Source organism: Uloborus diversus, chromosome 3, assembly GCF_026930045.1.
Source record: "Uloborus diversus isolate 005 chromosome 3, Udiv.v.3.1, whole genome shotgun sequence".
NCBI lineage: Eukaryota > Metazoa > Arthropoda > Arachnida > Araneae > Uloboridae > Uloborus > Uloborus diversus.
In genome coordinates this window covers 44,626,693-44,645,542 of record NC_072733.1, presented here as the reverse complement: position 1 = coordinate 44,645,542, position 18,850 = coordinate 44,626,693, and the positions used below count along the sequence as shown (strand labels likewise).

Sequence of the window (18,850 nt, the reverse complement as noted above, 5' to 3'; positions counted from 1 at the left end):
ATCGTCAATTTATAATCACGGAAGCTTTGAAAAAAAAAAAAAAACAAGGCTGCAAGAACAGCTTATTCATTAGCTCTTATTTGAATTTGATTGATATTTAGCTCTCATCACTAATTTTGTTGAGTATGCATTATAGCCGTAAGAATCAAAGAAGGTTTTTTCAAAAAGCGTTTTGTTTCAGTCTTTTTTTTTTTAAATATAAAGTTAGTCAATACTACGCTACTGCATCAAACGAGCTTTATTATGGAAATATCGATAACAAAATGGGCAGCAAAAGAGAGTGCTAGTATACATTAAAATCTAACATACTCTGTTGCAGACCTTTTTTGTTCTATATGCTTCCCTTTTTTGGATTGTGACAGGTAAGAATAGTTCTTGTCCAAAGTTATTTCAATTATGGTGTTTTGATGTTCGTTCTGTCTCATTTGCTTGCACAATGTAATAATCATGATACATTGATAATATTGTTTCGGTAAAAAGCTCAATTGACAAACAAAATTACTTGATTTTTTCTGCATGTTTTGCTGTTTCAAGTTGATAGAATTTCATTGAAATCAAAAGTAACAAATTCAAGTACACAATAACCTCAATCAGAATCTCGATAAGATTTAAAACTGTCTGTGATTCAAATTAGCTCTTAAAAAATTTCTGCAAAAAAAAAAAAAAAAAAAAAAAAAAAAAAAAAAAAAAAAAACGCTGTACTTCTCCAGAGTCTCGAGTGCCATATTATGACGAAGTGCCATATTATGACGACAGCAAAAATGTCCATAGTCGAGTTCCACAATGATACCAGCATATTTTTTCAGTTTTTTTTTTTTTTTTTTTTTTGCTTTTTCAACATTGGGAGTACCTCAAAATTTGTGAACAAACTTTGTTGCTCACCCAGAGCCGACCATGGGCCATGTCAGGAAATGTTATAAGTTTTATAGGAAGCGGGACACCCATCGACCAAACGGACAAGGGGCCCTCCTTGGCTCTCTGTGGCCCAGAGCTCGCCAAAATATGTATCTAATTATACAGAATTGTTTGAAAAAATATAAGAACAGGGGTCAACCCAGACCTGGGTTGGGTCCATTTTGCGGCTACTTCACAAAATTTCATTGTAAATGCAGCTCATTCACAAAACTTTGCATCATGAAATAAAAGTCAAGATTCAGAGTCGCCCCTCACCATGAGACACTACAGATTCAAAAAGTGGTGACCCGCAATAAAGACTTTTTGTGATTCTATAGCTTGGACATTAACAATTTCCTTCTTACGCCTAATTAAAAGGTTGCACAAGCATCATTTTGCCACGTTCATAGCTATCAAATTGAAATATAACCTGGCAATTCAAAATAATTTACTTTTCAAAAATAAAGAAAATTCACAAAAATATTTAGCTTTTTCACAAAATGGTTTCCCAAAAAATAAAAACTGGACGGACCACGGAAAAACTTTCTGCAAATTTAGTTAGGTATCAAAATTATTGTCCAAGTAATCTCATTAAGCGGAAACTACCATATGGGTACAGAGTAGAAACTCGAAAATTCAAGGTAATTGGGGGCTTGTATCGATGAAAACTCGGATTATCCGGAAAATTCTTCCACATTAAATTTGCACCCTTTTTAGATAATGTATGGAGGAGCCTCTTTTCTTTGTGCAAAGAAAAGGAAGTATTGTCTTCATGAAAAATTATCAGATATTTCAGCATAAATAAAGCTTTTAATTACCTCTAAGCCACTTTTTTTTCTCACGAGGTCTGTACGCTGTACGTATTTATTTTTAGATTTTAATAAAAATCAATTTTTCGGAACTAAACTGTATAACTGATAATACAAATTAAGCGCCTCAAATTAAGTGGAACTTCTAACTTTCAAGACTCCATTGTGTATATATATATATATATATATATATATATATATATATATATATATATATATATATATATATATATATATATATATATATATATATATATATATATATATATATATATATATATATATATATATATATATATATATATATATATATATATGCAAATATGTGTCTGGTTTTATGATTAGTAAATGACAAAAGTACTATTGAAAAATTTAACTAATAAAATGGTTTTTGAAAATTCGAAGCGTTTCTTATTGTTATGCCATACATTAACATATACAGTATGACTCTACAACAACTATCTGAATCGCTTTCAGAATTTGAGCAAAAAATAAAGGCAATTGCACTCGCTGCAATTTGCAAAATTATTATTCTGTCGGCGCATGCTATTATCCTTCTCTCCGCAGCAGCACTTGTTAGTACACTTAGCATGAAAAGCGTTAGCTTTTCTACTTGACCAATTGATAGCTCTTTCTTTCTATTTAAAAATAGTTTTTCTGAATTTCAACATTCATACAAATACAAATACAAAAGTGACGACCAGCAACAGGCTCTGGGCCCAGCTAGACTGGTCCTAGTCAATTTACAATCCCCAGTGAAGATCAATGGCCCTCTTAAAACTGTCTACTCCTTTGCTCATTACCACCTCTTCCGGTAAGCTATTCCAAGGTTCTACTACCCTGCTAAAATAATAATTTTTCCTAATATCCATGTTAGCCTGAGATTTAAATAGCTTAAAACAATGACCCCTTGTCCTGTTTTCAGTGCTAAACTTTAGCCCCGTAACATCTTTCGTTTTAATAAATTTAAACAGTTGAATCATGTCCCCTCGGCCTCTTCTTTGCTCAAGACTGTACATTTTTAGCCTTCTAAGCCTGGAATCATAATCTAAGTGGGAAAGTCCACTTATTAGCCTTGTAGCCCGCCTTTGAACCCTTTCCAATACATTAATGTCTTTCTTAAGATAAGGAGACCAAAACTGAACAGCATACTCCAAATGGGGTCTAACCAAACTTCTATATAAGGGCAGAAGAACTTCTTTAGATTTATTTGAAATAGATCTATTGATAAACCCAAGCATCTTATTGGCTTTGTTGCTAGCAATGCTGCACTGTTGGCTAAACTTTAAATCCTGACTTATTAGGACCCCCAGATCAGTAACTTTGTCTGCCTGACTAATGACTGAACCTTGCAAATAATAACTTGTACACTTATTTCCATGCCCTAAATGTAGCACTTGACATTTCCCAACATTAACAGCCATACCCCATTTATCAGCCCACTCCGTAATGTGATCTAGATCCTCTTGCAGCTGAGTTGCTTGTTCTTCATTTTCTACAGTCCCCATAACTTTGACATCATCAGCAAAACAGTTCATGTTCCCAGAAATATTTTTGTGAATATCGTTCATAAAGACAATGAACAAAACAGGCCCTAACACTGATCCTTGAGGAACCCCGCTTAAGACCTCACTCTAATTAGAATAATTTCCCCTTACAACTACTCTTTGTTTCCTTCCGGTCAGCCAATTTTTTACCCAAATGAAAGTTTTCCCTCCTACTCCTATATCAGCTAATTTGCTAAGTAGAGCAACATGCGGTACCTTATCAAAGGCTTTTTGAAAATCAATGTAAACAACATCTACAGGCTTCTTATTGTCCAAAGCCATGGTAACTTTGTCATAGAAATGTAATAAATTAGTTGCACAAGATTTACCTTTCCTAAAACCGTACTGAAAACTAGTCAATAGATTATTAGTTTCTAGAAAATTCACTATCTTAATTTTCATCAATGTTTCAAAAATTTTGCAAACCACCGAATTTAGACTCACAGGTCTATAATTTCCCGCACTCCCTTTAGACCCTTTCTTGAAGAGCGGTGTAATGTTAGCCAGCTTCCAGTCCTCTGGCACTGTCCCCGAATTATAAGAAGCATTGAAAATGTTTGCGATTACATCTGCTAATTCCTCTGCACATTCAACTAAAATTTTCGGATAAATATTATCTGGCCCCGGAGCCTTAGACTCTTTAATTTTTTTCAAATGAAGTAAAACGTCATCCCTTGAAAATACAAAGTCCTCAAGCTGTACTATAGCTTGTGTCTTGTTGGTGTCAACTGTTGAGATACAGTTATCGTTAAAAACACTCGAAAAAAAGTTATTAAGAACATTAGCAATATCACTATCGTCCTGAATTAAAATTCCGTGCTCATCAACCAGTGGCCCAATATGACTATTTCGAACTTTCCCCGAATTAGCGTATGCAAAAAACCTCTTGGGATTCCTGTTTATGCTATCTGCCAGTCTTTGCTCCAACTCTCTTTTCTGAATCCGTACCAAATACTTAAATTTACGCCTTGCCTTATAATATTGGAGCCTATCTGCACTGTGACCTGTTTCTCTAAACCTATGAAAAGCAGCTTGCTTGTAATTTAGAGCGTCTTTAGTTTCCCTGGAGAACCACATTGGCCAAATTTTAGTGTTGACACCCTTTCTTCTAAAAGGAACATGATCCCTAACCGTATTCGCTAGATTTTCCTTAAACTCTGCCCACTGAAGATTCACATCGCTATTGTCCAATCCAGAAGAAAAAACTGCTTTCAAACTCTGCCGAAGTGCCACAAAGTCAGTAAATACCGTCGCCTCTGCTTAATCGTATAACGGATAAGCGAATACCCCGCTTATAAATAAAATACCCGGAACCAAATATTTACCATGCCATAGATGCAATGTTAAAAATCCCCACTTATTCAAATATTTCGTGGAACTAACAATATTTGTGTAAATGGGGCCAACAGTAGATTAAAATGTAGTACTTTTGGAAAATTCTAATAATACGAATGGGGTCTGGTTGATTTGGGTAACTGTAGTTTTACCGTAATTTAGAAGTTTTTGTTGTTCTAAATAAAGCATATTCTTGTATTAAACATTTTATGTAATGCGTATTTCTAATTACCAGTAAAGTTTCAAAGAATCAAAATAGAGAAGATCTTTCAAAATGACTAGTTTTCAATTTAATATTGAAAAATGCAAAGGTGGTATAGTTTTACAGTAAAACTATACACTAAAAAATATTTAAGGGTGCTTAGTGTTCAGTCTCCATCTAAGTGATTTAAATATGGCCAGGGGCAGACTGGCCCGCGGGCCAATGTGCCCTCAAGCCTAAACACTTTTTTTTTTTTGAAAAAAAAGGTTTTTTTAATTAATTTAAAAAAAAATTTAAGTGCAATTTCCTTTTTTTTTTGCGCTCACGAACCTGTGCGACTTCCCTTTTCTGTTTCTTTTCTTTTAACTCGTAAACCTGCGTACCATTGTTTTTTTTCCCCTTTCTTTCTCTTTTTCATCTTTTTTTTTTTTTTACACCTTTTTTTTTTGCGCCCTTTGGAGGCCAAGGTTGACGCCCTCTTGCGGGATCCAGTCCGCCCCTGAATATGGTTTTTGAAAATGTCCGAAGATGTAGGCAGGACTACAAAACTTTTGCCAGGGTAATTAAATTATGTGGTAGGTGGACTTTCCACACCCTGAACATTCCCATTACCTGAACCTTCGTGGTTCAGGTAATGGCAAAATGAAAAAAAAAAAAAATTTGACCATGAGAATAACTGGGCCAACTGTCAATATCTGATTTTTTTGCTAAATAAGCACTGTAGGATGCTGGCACATATTCAAGATACTTTCAATGTAGGGCTCGTCTCCTAACTTGCATCTATGGATATATAGTAAAAAAAGTTTAACATGATATATGGTTAACACGCAATGATATAATAGTCCGGACAAAGTATTGTGTAATTTAATTCAATTTTTTAAACAAAAAAAAATTAATCCCTTCAGTTTCATGTTAATTTTTTACCGTATTTAAAAATAAAATTTTTCAAGTTAAAATTTTTTATAGTCAAGCACAGCGATTCTCAACCAGTAGTCCGGCAGACTGGTACTGGTCAGCAGGAAAAAATCATGACCAGTCCTCAAACACTTTTTCTTCATTCACGTTTTTAAAAAAAATTCCTGTTAAGTTTCCTTTCTTTATTTATTCATTTATTTTTATTACTCTGCAACAATTTTTTTAAAAAACTTTGCTGTCAACAAAATCTTTTAGAGAGAGAGAGTTTTATCATTCCCCGAGTCGGAAGTTTTTTTCTTTTCTAAAATAAATCCATAAATAGAGGAAAAAACACAGCCTCAAAAAAAAAAGTGTCGCATGTTTTTAATATAGTCTGCGAATATAATTTTTTTATATATTTTTTAAAGAAATTTAAATGGTCTGCGAACTTTTTTCAACAGCTTTTGCCAGTCTGCGGGTCACAAAAGGTTGAGAAGTGCTAGTCTAAAACACTCAAATGCTTTTTATGTCACGGAAACGTGTAATGCAGTAAACCTTCATTAATCCAGACAACTGATGTCTTCACGCATTTTTCTTTGAGTTTGTACATCGACTTAAAAAAAAAAAAAGACAAATACAGTTTACCCCCGATTTAACAATTGTCAAGGGACTGACATTCAATGCAGTCAAACCCAGACTAGTGAAATGTATCCTTATATTCAGAAAATCATTAAATCAGGTATCGTTAAATCGAAGTTATACTGTAGATTTTCACCCTCTGACAAAAGCTCCGGCTTGCTCCCCCTAGATCTGACAGTTCTTCAAGTATTTCAGGTGTGTAGTCAAGAGGGCATGATGTTCTCCAACTCTTTAATTTCCCAAACCAGTGTTCATTGAACATACCAGTGATTCATCTGTAAGCAGTATCCCCCACCTTTTTTTTTTCAGGACTACACCAATTAAATGCTGTAACAAAAATCAGAATATGATTTTTTGGAAATTTCATCAAAAGTTTTGTTTTGCACAAATATTAATTTCTTCTTTGATGCGTTAAATGTGAATAGTAAGGTATATTACTCAAAAAAATCAACTTTTTCTAAAAATGCTAGTCTGGTCTATTTTAATAAAAGCTAGAACAGGTAATGATACCCCCTTCCCCAATATGGTTGAACACGCAGTGCCCGATCAACCGAAAATGATGCTCAAGCTCTGGTAAAAAGTGGTGTTCCCCATCCATGAGAAAATCCGTATATTTTCAAAGAAGCTGTTGTGTACTAGAAAAGCATTGGAGTATTCACACTAAATGGTAATCAAATTCAAAAAATGCCACTTTCATCCTACTTGTGCAATCTGCAATATATGTTGTACCCATATCCTGGTACAAATTGAGAACTCATTGTTTTTTGCTATCTTGTATACATAAGTTAACAAAAGTTTAACATGTAAAATTAGTGCTAAGTGATATTCAGCTAGCAGTCCACTTTTCTATCAGTACCTTTGTAGAGATTTTTAAAGATATATCCTTTTTTGCGTTTTTTGGCAAATTTAGAGAATATTCAGAAGAGATAACCATTTAAAATTAAAAAATGGAAATTGAAAGTACTATTCTGTAATACAGCTAGAACTATCATATTTTGTTAACATGGAATAAATGCAGCTGCTTTACTTTAAAGAAAGAACTTGATTCAGTTGAAGTTTTGAAACTGGAAGTATATTGTAATATTTGATGAAACTCTCTTGTTCAGAAAAAAAGAAACAATCCTATTAATATGTACAAGGAATAGAATTTAAAAAGAATTAGTGTTGACATATGAAATTTCTATTTAGCTTGAAGCAAATAAAATTGAATTTTGTTCATTAAAACCAACACACTGAAAATACTATATCAAAAGAATCTTAAATGCAGATCTAAAGTTGCAAATTTTAGGTTAACAAAAATATCAACTGTAACAGCATATTAGGGCCGACAATCATGCATTAAATATGATAACGGAGCTTTCAATCATTGTTTCAAGCTAAATACAAAATTTACCATTATTTCAACTTTAAATTCTACCCTACATGTGCATCATTCGAGCGTAAAAATTTAAATTTATTTTCTATCCCCACGTTTAAGGACCGCTGTACGAATGAATTTCTAGCTTCAACATGCAATGTAAATGCGTTCCTCTAAAAGAACAGACAAAATAAAAGAGTTGATTCCGCCAAACATTCAGTGGTTCAGGTTGTCAGTAGTTAAAAAAAATTTAAATGATTTAGAATTTTAGACTAAAATGCACTTTTTCTATTTTGTTCTAATGCTCTCAATCTGCGCGGCAGCCAACAAAATGTAAATAAGAGTAGTTTCGCGGCCTATTTGTGCAAAAACAGTATTCGACCGGTCACGTGACGAATTCGCCCGGCGAAAAAGCGCGGTCGCTCTGGTTTTGATTCAAACATTAAAAAAGGACAAAATGGCCCTATTTTAGCAAAATTAAGAGCAGATTTTTTTTCTTAAACCTTATTCTCTTAATACGATCAATTTTAAATTAATCAAAAGATTCCGAGACAACGAAAATTATAATTTTAATTGATTCAAAATGAATGAAAGAATAAAGACTGATTAAGAAAATTAAAATAAATAAATAAGCAACAAATAATGAACATAAAAAATTGCTTGTTTTTGCTACATTAAATTAAGCTTTATAAAGATTTTTGAACATAGAAATATTTCTTGTATTGATATCAAAAGCATTACTTATTTTTTTTCTATAAAAGGAAAAATATACTTTTCTGATTTAAATGGAACAAAGTTTAGCATTAGCTTAAAAATTCCGAAAGGAAATATATGCCTAGGATGCCCACCTACGGGGGGGGGCGGGGGGGGGGGGTGCTGTTAGGGGTGTGGCACCCATGTATATGCAAGGGAAAGTTTGAAAGAGTAATAAAAGAAATACGTAGAAGCTTAAAACAAGGTATCCTACCCAGGCCAGGATCTATACATTTTAGGCCTCCCTGCAACAAAATCTGTATAGCCCCTCCCCAGAGGCCATCACACTGCGGGGATCCTATCTCGCCCCAACCCACTCCAAAAAAAAAAAGAGATTAAGAACCTCTGAATATTTTAATGGTTTAGTGGGCACACCTAGTTAATAGATTAATTTGTATAAAGTTGAAAACTGAAATTATATTAATCAGAGGTCATTTTTATTTGAAACTAGATGCAGATAGAAATATTCAGAAATAAATTGGGAAGTTAAGGAGGGGGGGGGGGTGTATTTTGACATATTTTTTCAACATTCTTATATGCATAAGAAACAGATGTTTCCATTATTTTATATTTATTTCTTGAAAGTACACTATCTATTATTTAAAATTTTCAACAATATTTTTATACCAAAACAATATTAGAATGAAAGGTAGTTAGATAGTAGATATTTTTTTAATGAAACAAAATTAAAACAATTCAGAGCACCAAAAAAGGACTTGTACTTATTTTGAATTTTATGACAAAGCAAAAACTAAAAATTGAAAACAATTTAGCATGAGGAAAACTCATTTATTTCATGCAAGTTTTCAGATCAATAGCATAATCTGATTGTTGTAATCTTGTTGTGGTTGTAAACAACATAGATCTCTGTTGTTCAATTTACTTTTTGGCGTTATTGTATCTATAAACTTTATTTAAAACACAAAATTTTCAGCATTTTCATTCGAAAAAGAAAACATTAGTTTAATTAAAAACTTCAGTCACTAATGGGCTAATCTTCAAAAAGTGCAACTTTGCTGTCACATGCCTTTTACAGTTAAAACAAAGGAATAATTTATTATTTTTTAATTTCAGCAAAAATATATCCATTTAAATCTGCCGGCAGTTTTTTTTTTTTTTTTTGTAATAATTTTTATTTCTTTCTTTTTTTTGGTTCGCAGCATGTGAATTCTCACCTCCATGTGTTAGAATTTAATTGATTCAAAATAAATAAAGAGATAAAAAAAGGTAAGAAAATGAAAATAAATAAATGAACGACAGATAATGCACATTAGAAATTGCTTTTTTTTTGTTTTGGAATGGCAAACGTTGTAAAGAGTTTTAAATCTAAAAATATTTCCTGTAACCATCTAAAATGCAATATCACTAATTAAAATGGTTTGCTATTAAAAAAAATGCTAATTAAAATTGCATGTTTAAGTTTACGCTGTACAATTTTCTGATTTAAATGTGATTAAGTTAAACATTAAATGAAAAATTTGAAAGAAAAATATGCAAAGGAAAATTTGAAAGCTCAATACTAGAAATAGGTAGATGGTCAAAACGAGGTAACAGCTCCCCCCCCCCCCCCAAAAAAAAAAGAAAGAAAGAATACCAAGAACCTCTAAATATTTTAGTGGTTCAGTAGGCACTCTTGGTTAAAATATTAATTTGAATAAAGTTGAAAATTATTACTTTAATTTGATGTAGATAGAAATATTCAGAAATATATTGAGGAGTTGAGGGGGTGTAATTTGAAACATTACTTATTTTCAACTCATATGAATAAGAAACAAATGTATCTATTGTTATTTATTTCTCTGCATCACATCATGCATCTATTACTTACATTTTGGACAATATTTTCAAATCAAAACAATATTATAAAGAAAAGAAAGTAGACAGTTTCTTAATGAAACAAAGAAAAAAATCATTCCCAGCACCAGTAGAGGACTTGTACTTATTTTCAATGTTTGTGGAAAAGCAATGTTTACATTTAATTTTGACAGAGATTTTAAATACAACTTAGCATGAAGAAAACTCATTCATTCCATACTAACAGTTCAGGTCATTACCACATAAAGATTACAACAAAAGTCTCTAATGTTAAATTTATTTTTTGATGTGGTTACATCTGTAAACTTTAATACAAACATAGAATTTCTAACACTTTTACACACACACACACACAAAAAAAAAAAAAAAAGAGAGAGAGAAAACAGAGACATTTTTTTCAATGAGGCAATTAAAATCAAATTCAAGGTACCAAAACAGAATTTGTAGTTTTTATAGATTTTGGGGCAAACTATTATTGTCAATAACTGCTTAAGTAACAAAATAAGCAAAGATTAATCTTTGTGTTTTCTGAAATGCAACGTAACTTTAAAATATTCACATGTTCAAAATGTGGTTATTATTATCAAATTTTTAAAAATTCTTTACTCCAAAGTATCATTTCCTAAAACTAATAACTATGGACAAAACACAAGTTTAATCAAAAATTTCAGTCGTTTATAAGCATAGAAAAATAAAGAAAATAAATTTTGTTATAGGCTTTACTCCCATCTACTCAATTAGGGAGTTTCGATTAGACAGGGCAAAATATACTGATGCTTGTAATTTATTTTCTTTTATACTATTTGTGAAGTGAATGTTTGTGAAAAAAAAAAAAAAAAAACCCTTGATTGAAATAAATTGAATTTTTGTTCAGATTTTTTCATATAGACTGCAATTCCATTCATTACCCTGTATCATGGATGGATGAATATGACCTATATTCCAACATGCTGAAAAATGTTTCCAGAATTTAGTCAGAAACAGAGAAGGTGCATTGACAGTCGAAAGTGGACTAAGATAACAGTTGCTACCTATCCTTTTCAAAATTGGAGTTATTTGCAGTTATTCAAATCCTGTCCTGTAGTTTAAGTGGGGAGAAAAATCTCTTCTTGAGAGGGGGGGGGGGATTTCTGGATAACTACACAAAGAGAATAAGCATCAATGAACTGTTCATTTAATGCTGAAATAAACAAACCTAAATATATCTTTCATAATTTTATGTATACGTGAATTTTTTAGCCTTGCATTGAATACCGAAAAATTTATTAAAAATCTAAATTGAAAACAATATTTTTACATGACAAACAAGCATAAACCTTAACGCATTTGTTTTACAAAACAAATTCAAAACTCTAAATTTAGAGACTCAAAACAGAATTCCAGCTATTTCTCAATTTCTGTTGCAAAATCATTGTTTGTTTTACCTCTTTACATTTCAATATTATTATACAAATGAATGATAATAAATATGATAATAAGCATGACAAATCAGAAATACAGCACTGTTTGTATGAAGAAGATCAAAATTTCATTTAATTACACTATTCAGCATTTAAACACAGAATTTTTGTTGGTTTGCATGTCATTGCTGAAAGTCCAAAGATCATTTTAGCAACAAAATTCCTGAAGTCATCAGGATAATAAGAAGCATAACAAACATGAATGGCATATTATGTATGGAAGTTCATTATTTTTTTTAAACAACTTCATTAGTTTTGATAAAGCTGTCATGCTAAGAAAACTTGGAAAATGATTTCTGGACATCCTTGTAAACTAAATATTGGAGATCATTCTATTATACAATTCTTTAAGCGAACAGTACAATACTATCATGAGTTTTCTAGAACATCTGCATCAGGGCTATAGTTCAGCTAGTAGTTGAGCTTTCTTCAAGTTGCAGAATATCTGGAAGAAACTTAAAAAACATTAAGGGCAAATAAATTTAAAAGCAGAAGTAAAACTCTTCAAATGTGCTAAATCATCAATACGGCTGAACACAAATTGGCAGGAATGTTTTTTTAAACTAGTTCATAAAATTATAACTGTAAAATAAATAAACACACTTTAATTGAAATAGAGCTGTATTTCAACTACTTTGCATTAAGTGTGTTGTAAAATTTAATTTCAAATAACAGGTTGTGTTTTAAAAACACTTGAAAAAGTAAAACACATATTACAGGGGAATATTTTACATAATTCATCAGTCTCTTTTGACTAGCATAGATTGTTTTTCATTTAATTATGTATATAAAATTACGTACATATTTGTTACTGTGCATCATCTTTGCCTTTAAGAAGAGAAATCAGTTTATGATGACTAAAATAAGTAATGAACGTTCGTGATTCTAAATTTTTTAGGAAACGTGAGAAAACTTGCTTGTTTTTTCTGCACCTCACTTAGGAATATTCACAACAAAATTGTAGAGGGAGGTGGGGCACGTTGGACAAAGGGACATGTTGTACGGGTTCCAATTATTTGAATAATATTAATATTTTTATTTTATTTTTTGATCAACAAATAGCTCCTATGGTCCTACAAATCCTATAATGAAATCACATGGTACAGTTATATTGAATAAATTTTATTCCAGAAAATGTTATTTTAGCAGTCCTGAGTACTTTTCAGAAAACTATGAATTAATTTTTTTAATGGTTTTAGTCAAGATTGCGGGGGAAGAAAATTGAACTCCTGTCTTAAACTTTTACGTGAATGCCACTACCTCATCAAAGCGCATACTTGTGATTGTGATTGAAAAAATGTGAGTGCATACTAAAGAAATTAATTATAAACTGTTTTTGTTTGTTTTTAATATATAAATTTAAGTGAAGTAAAAATATAGAGAATGCAATATACTGATGCTTGAATTTAAATTCTTTAAAATAAAGCCACATTTTTTAGTAAATTCATTTATCTATACCTGATATTTCAGCTGGCCACATGAATCAATTTTAAAAGCCACCACTGTTTTAGAGCATTTGAATTCCCCTTTATTTCAATGTTCTATTTCCTGACAAAAGTATTGATTTTCTAAAGACTTCAACAAATTAAGATAAGCTCTGATAAATTGAATATTTATTTATTTATATATTTTTATGAATATTTATTTGTTTTTATGAGTGGTTGAAATGAACTCGGATGTAATTGAATTACTTTTTGAGTGGGTGAGGCAAAATAATGAACATGTAATAAATGAATATAAATAATGAAAGAAAAATTACTTTTAAAGTTGATGCATTATAATAATAATATAAGAAAATAAATAACTCTGATTTAAGGAAGCAGTTACTAAACACTTTACTTTGCATTGGTTGAAAACATCAGATGAATATCAAAATATCCAATATACAGTCGACTCCCGCTACAAAGCGATCCGACTTACGCGAAATGGCTATAACGCGATTTTTTCAACAGTAAAGAATTTTTGAGCTAGCGCGAATTCCTCGCCCGCAACATGAAAATTTTCGGAAAGGAACCGTGGTGAGTAAGTTCTTTTCGTGAACGGACCTTCATCCCTTTAGAATCACTGAGAGCAGAAGTACCCACACTGTACTAGTCTTTTATCGCTTATATAAATAACTACTTCTCATTTTCCATTATTTTTTTTTCATTCTAAATGCGAAATTTAATGAAATATAACGACACCTAGGAGCGCTGCTTTATCTAAAGTTGGTGAAAATAGAAAGAAAAGAGAACGTTTCAAAATTAAAGAAAAGGTAAAGCTTCTTGAAAAGCTGAAGCTGAACCAAAAAATGCTTCGAAGGGTAGCACAACAATTAGGTATGACGGTATGAGTGAATCTTCCATACGTACAATTAAAGGTCAAGAAAAGGAAATCCATAAAAGTTCACCGAGTAATAGTATCCAAGCAAAATGCAAAAATTATGAAACTGGAAGCTGTTTTTTATTGTAAATTAAAGAAACCAGGAAGAGGGGTAATGCCATAGATGGAAATTTTATAAAAGAACCAATGAAGCAACTGTATTTAAAAATATATTAGAATGATTGCAGCATAAATCATCATTTTCACTTTTTTAAGTTACAAATATCATTACTGAATCAACTGTACGGTACAACTATAGGGCATTTGTTCTCCTTACTACATGCCATATGTACAGTACTGGTTTATTTTATGTCTTTCTTTCCCATTGATCATTGTTTTTGTGCATCATAGCAGTATTTCATGTTGAATAAAACGGCTTTTTTTTAAATACAAATAAAAATTTAGTTCTTTATGTAAGAAACAGTAAGGTATGGTTAAGAAAAGGTTTTTAACCGTTTAAGGTTGTGTTTACACGTGTCTAAAATGATTGGTTATATTTATAAAAGTTTTTACACATACCTTTTTCCACAATGCGAAATTTCGACTTACGCGAGGTGTCTTGGAACGGATCCCTCGCGTAAGTCGGGACTCGACTGTATATCAAAATATCGGATATTTTCGAACCCTGATCTTTACAGATAATCTCAAAACCCCACGATGAGTCTTTATTTTAAAATGCAATTATACACTAATTAAAATTTAACTCCACATTAATTGAGATAGGATTATTTAAAAATCATTTTCCCACCAAATATCTAAATTTTTACGAACTTGATGTGGGGTGAGAGCTTCATGTACTTTATTTTTCTGCTGATCTAGAAAAGTAGAATTCTTCTAAAGTTTGATTCCAAGAAACAGGTTGTGTCATAATGACACACGATAGACGTGAAACATTTTAACTATTCATCAAACACTTTTGAACAGATTGTGTTTCTTATTCATATTTTTACATAAAATTATATACATGTGTCCACTGATAATGATCATCTTCTTCCTTCTTAAGAAGAGAAATGATCTGTTTACGACAAATGTACATATTGATTTCTGTGCTGCCTGAATGCAGTACATGCAACCATACAAAATGAGAAAGGAAGCGAGAAGAGTGTAATGTCTCACTTTTCTCCCATACCTGAAGGCAAGCAAGCCACTGCTTTCCTTCTAACAGACATTGCTTATCCCCACCACATTTCGTCACACAATAAGGAAGGATCATAACTTCAAAGCCCTCGCGTAAAAAGTTTCACTTAAAAAATCTTTGATTCAGCATTTTATCATAAAAATATTGATATTTCAACATGCAAAACTTTAAATGTACCTAATTTCTGACAAACAAGAGCTGTGGCTGGGAGGACTTTTACAATCTCAAAAGCCCATGATAACGGTCCTGATCTCAAAGGTAATTCAACCCTTGTTAAAACTTAATTATGTATCAATCATGGCCATAATTATTTAAAAATCCTTTTCTCAATAAAAATAGAAATTTTCACTAACCTGAAGCGGGGTGATAGCATGCACTTTATTCTTCAGGTGATAAAGAAAGAGTAGCATGTAAAGGAAATAACAAGGCAACCTAAAAATTTGTAACCCTAATTAAAGCATAATAAAAAGTACCAACACACTACTTGAAACGAACTTAGAACATCTCAGTTTTCTGTTTATGATGGAACACACAGAGAGTGACATGCTTGTTGGATAAAAAAGAGTAAATTACCAAAATAACCAAAACTGCCTACAATTCATTAAATTTTTAATAAAATAGTACATTTTAAATTGGCTCGCTCAACCTAAAAAATCGATAAAAACTGCTGTGTTTCAAGCAAGTGTTCTACTTCATATCCACCTCAAACGCTTTTGCAAATTCATGGTGACATTAATTGACATTTTTTTTTACAATTTTTAACTAATAAATATTTGGCAGAAAATGATAACAAATCGTTTTTCCTTAAATCTAAATGTTTTTACAAGATACTGCCAGCAAGCATTGAAAGTTCTATAATTTATAAGCATTTTATTTCCTCTGCATCTCCTTTCAAAAAACAAAAATTTGACACTGTAAATACTTACGTTGCATAAAGAGAAGATTTAACTTGGAGTTTTATAGCTTGAAGGAATATTAAAAACGATACATAAGTCAATTTTTGTCAATGATCGGCAAAAATAAAAGCCCTAACATTAAAACATAAGTTAAAATTGGTTTTAATATCAAGTCACATTTATTTAAAAAAAAAAAAATTCTGCAACATACAGCATTTATAATACAAATCACATGTTAAGACATCCTCACGTACATCACAAGCGTGTGTTTTGTTTACTTCCACTCGTCGCCAAGCACGAAATAGATCGCGCCAAACCGAATACAGAGATCTATCGTTAAAAAAATTTAATTTCCACAATTTAAACTTTTGTCTTGTCTTAAAGTGATGTTTTTCAATAACGTTGTGATTGGAATAATCGATTTAACAGGAAAACTAACTATAAAATACCCAAATAAAGTGTCAGAAGGGAATTTTAGCACACCGGAACACATGTTCTTGATATAATTACGCATTAGGTAAAGAAATAGGAATGGACTCACTCAAGTAAAGCTACATACGTATAATTTGAACATTATAGAACAGTAATATGAGCATTAAAATCTTGGACTCACCTTTAATTTTCCAGATTCTGGGTTTTTCCACAGCACTGTCATACGCTCCATGTTAATCCTACGGGAGAAGAAGAAACACTGCCTCAGGCGGTCTTCGACCAATAGGAAAATGATACCGCGTTGTCGCAACTCTGAAAACTACGTTTTCATATAGAGACTCTAGTCGCGACCGAAATGACCACGATCGGAGTTTGTAAACACGAGTGGGTTTCGTTCGGGGCTGCGCCCGTGGCAGTAAGTAACCAAAATAAGCTATTGTCACGGGCGACGGAAGTGTGATGGTTACTATAATTGGCAATTTGTCACTTTTTTCTTTGCCAAGCACAGAATCTTGGGGAAAGGGAAAATCTTCGTTTTTCGTACACAACGTTCCGCGTGTTGCATTGCTGTACATATTAATTCTGACGCGATGCGCGGGGGTCGTCTATGTAATAAAATTGTGTTGTTTTTTATATTCTTAAATACATTTTATCCATTATTTTTCACATTTTTTTTCTCGTAAATGTTTTTCAAATTTTTTGAGGATATTTTACAAATTATGATTGGGGGATGGGTGTTCATTAAAATTGTTATTTTCACTGCATTTTTTTACTTCTTATTTTCTATCTCGGAAAGTGTACGTTATAATAATGTACACATTCCGAGTTATGCATTGCCGAGAAATGCATAATATGCAATAATGCATTTTTTTTAATCCAGTTTTACTTCGCAGTTAAATTGCAGTTCATATACGATTTGAGGTTAGCAAGAGGATAAGAGGATTGCTTTTAAAGATTGAAATTCATGCTGCTGGGGCAGGTGCGTGTACGGGAAGAAGGGGGGGACGCCTGTTGGTCTCGGTTCGAGCCTGAAGAGGGCCCGATATTGTCAATATGAGGGGTGAAATTCTTTCGAGGAACGTAGGGGCAAAGAGAGGGGCCCGTATAAGTCATTTGAAACGGGCCCTAAAATTTCTGTGCACGCCCCTGTGCACTGAATATTAAAATATTTTTATGCCGACAAATACATTTTGTACATTACATCACACTTATTTTTGATTAAGTGTTTTTTTTTTTTTTTTTTTTTTTTTAATGATTTGAAGATTTTATGATTTGAAGATTATTTTTATTTATGATTTGAAGTGCTAGTAAAGGGAAGATAGTTTTAATGCCTTGCAGAAGGCCCGGCAATTAGGAGGTTCATTAGGGACCATTGCCCCCTATTCATAAAATTAATGTATTTTTACACACATGGTCGCTTGTTTTTTTTTTTTTTTTTTTTCGATATAGTTTGCGTTGAGTACTAACCTCCTAGATAAATTAGAATGACAGATCTAATACTGTCTTTTGTTTAAAAAGTGTCAACAGAATGCTTAGTTTCGTGAAAATTTTCTGTTTTGATATTAAACCGACATTTTATCATTTTAAGGGAATTCGCATTTTTGTTTTCTTTATCACCAATCAGAGAGAAGGAGATTTGTTATTAAATAAATAAATAAATAAATAAAAAACATCGTTGTCATTCTGAAAAGTTAAGGTTTTAATTAATTTCATTCACTATGTTGAAATGTTTTGAATGATATTTATGCTCAAACTTTATTTACGACATTGGCTGTGCCAGTGCCTAGGGAGACAAAGGACTCCTCTTAAGGGCGCCCAAGCACATAGCTATACTGCCGTGCTAAACGCAAAAGTTGTATGTATCTGCCGCTGAGTCCAAAATGAGAAATTGCCGTTTAAAGTTCTGCGCTTCCATGTATTTCATTTAAATCTAACTTTTTCTTTAAAAAAAAAAATATTTTCCATTGTCATATTACCATAAAACATTTTAGATAGGTGAAATATGTGACAAAGTAAAAAAAGGTGACCGTAACTCAATTTTGATAAAAAGTGCAGATACGACCTTTGTGCTTAGCACTGCAGTATTTAAGTAAAAATTATGGCAAATGTTTAATCTATGTTTAAAAATAATTACTTTATGGAACTTAGAGTGCATATGAGACAGTGAGAAGCAAAGGGATGAGGTGGCAAAATTAAAAATTTGGGAGATAACCAGTAGGAGAACCTATCCTCTAACCTATCCCCTCTGTCTTGGGGCAAGAGATAGTACTAGTAGCCCTAATAGGTGTTGTTATACCAGGGATGGCCACCCCCTAAGG

At 32.0% G+C, this 18,850-nt stretch overlaps 1 protein-coding gene and 1 long non-coding RNA gene across 2 annotated transcripts in view; one reads left to right on the top strand and one right to left on the bottom strand.

Annotated features, from left to right (window-relative positions):
* The window catches only part of LOC129219344 (ATP synthase mitochondrial F1 complex assembly factor 1-like), a 254,835-nt gene that overhangs the window by 133,704 nt on the left and 102,281 nt on the right, over nucleotides 1-18,850 (top strand). The gene's annotated exons all lie outside the window — the stretch shown is intronic.
* LOC129219345 (uncharacterized) lies at nucleotides 10,681-16,773 on the bottom strand. Its single transcript, XR_008580402.1, has 3 exons — nucleotides 16,714-16,773; nucleotides 15,558-15,636; nucleotides 10,681-12,160 (listed from the first exon to the last, which is right to left on the bottom strand). It is a non-coding gene; the product is annotated as an uncharacterized LOC129219345 (long non-coding RNA).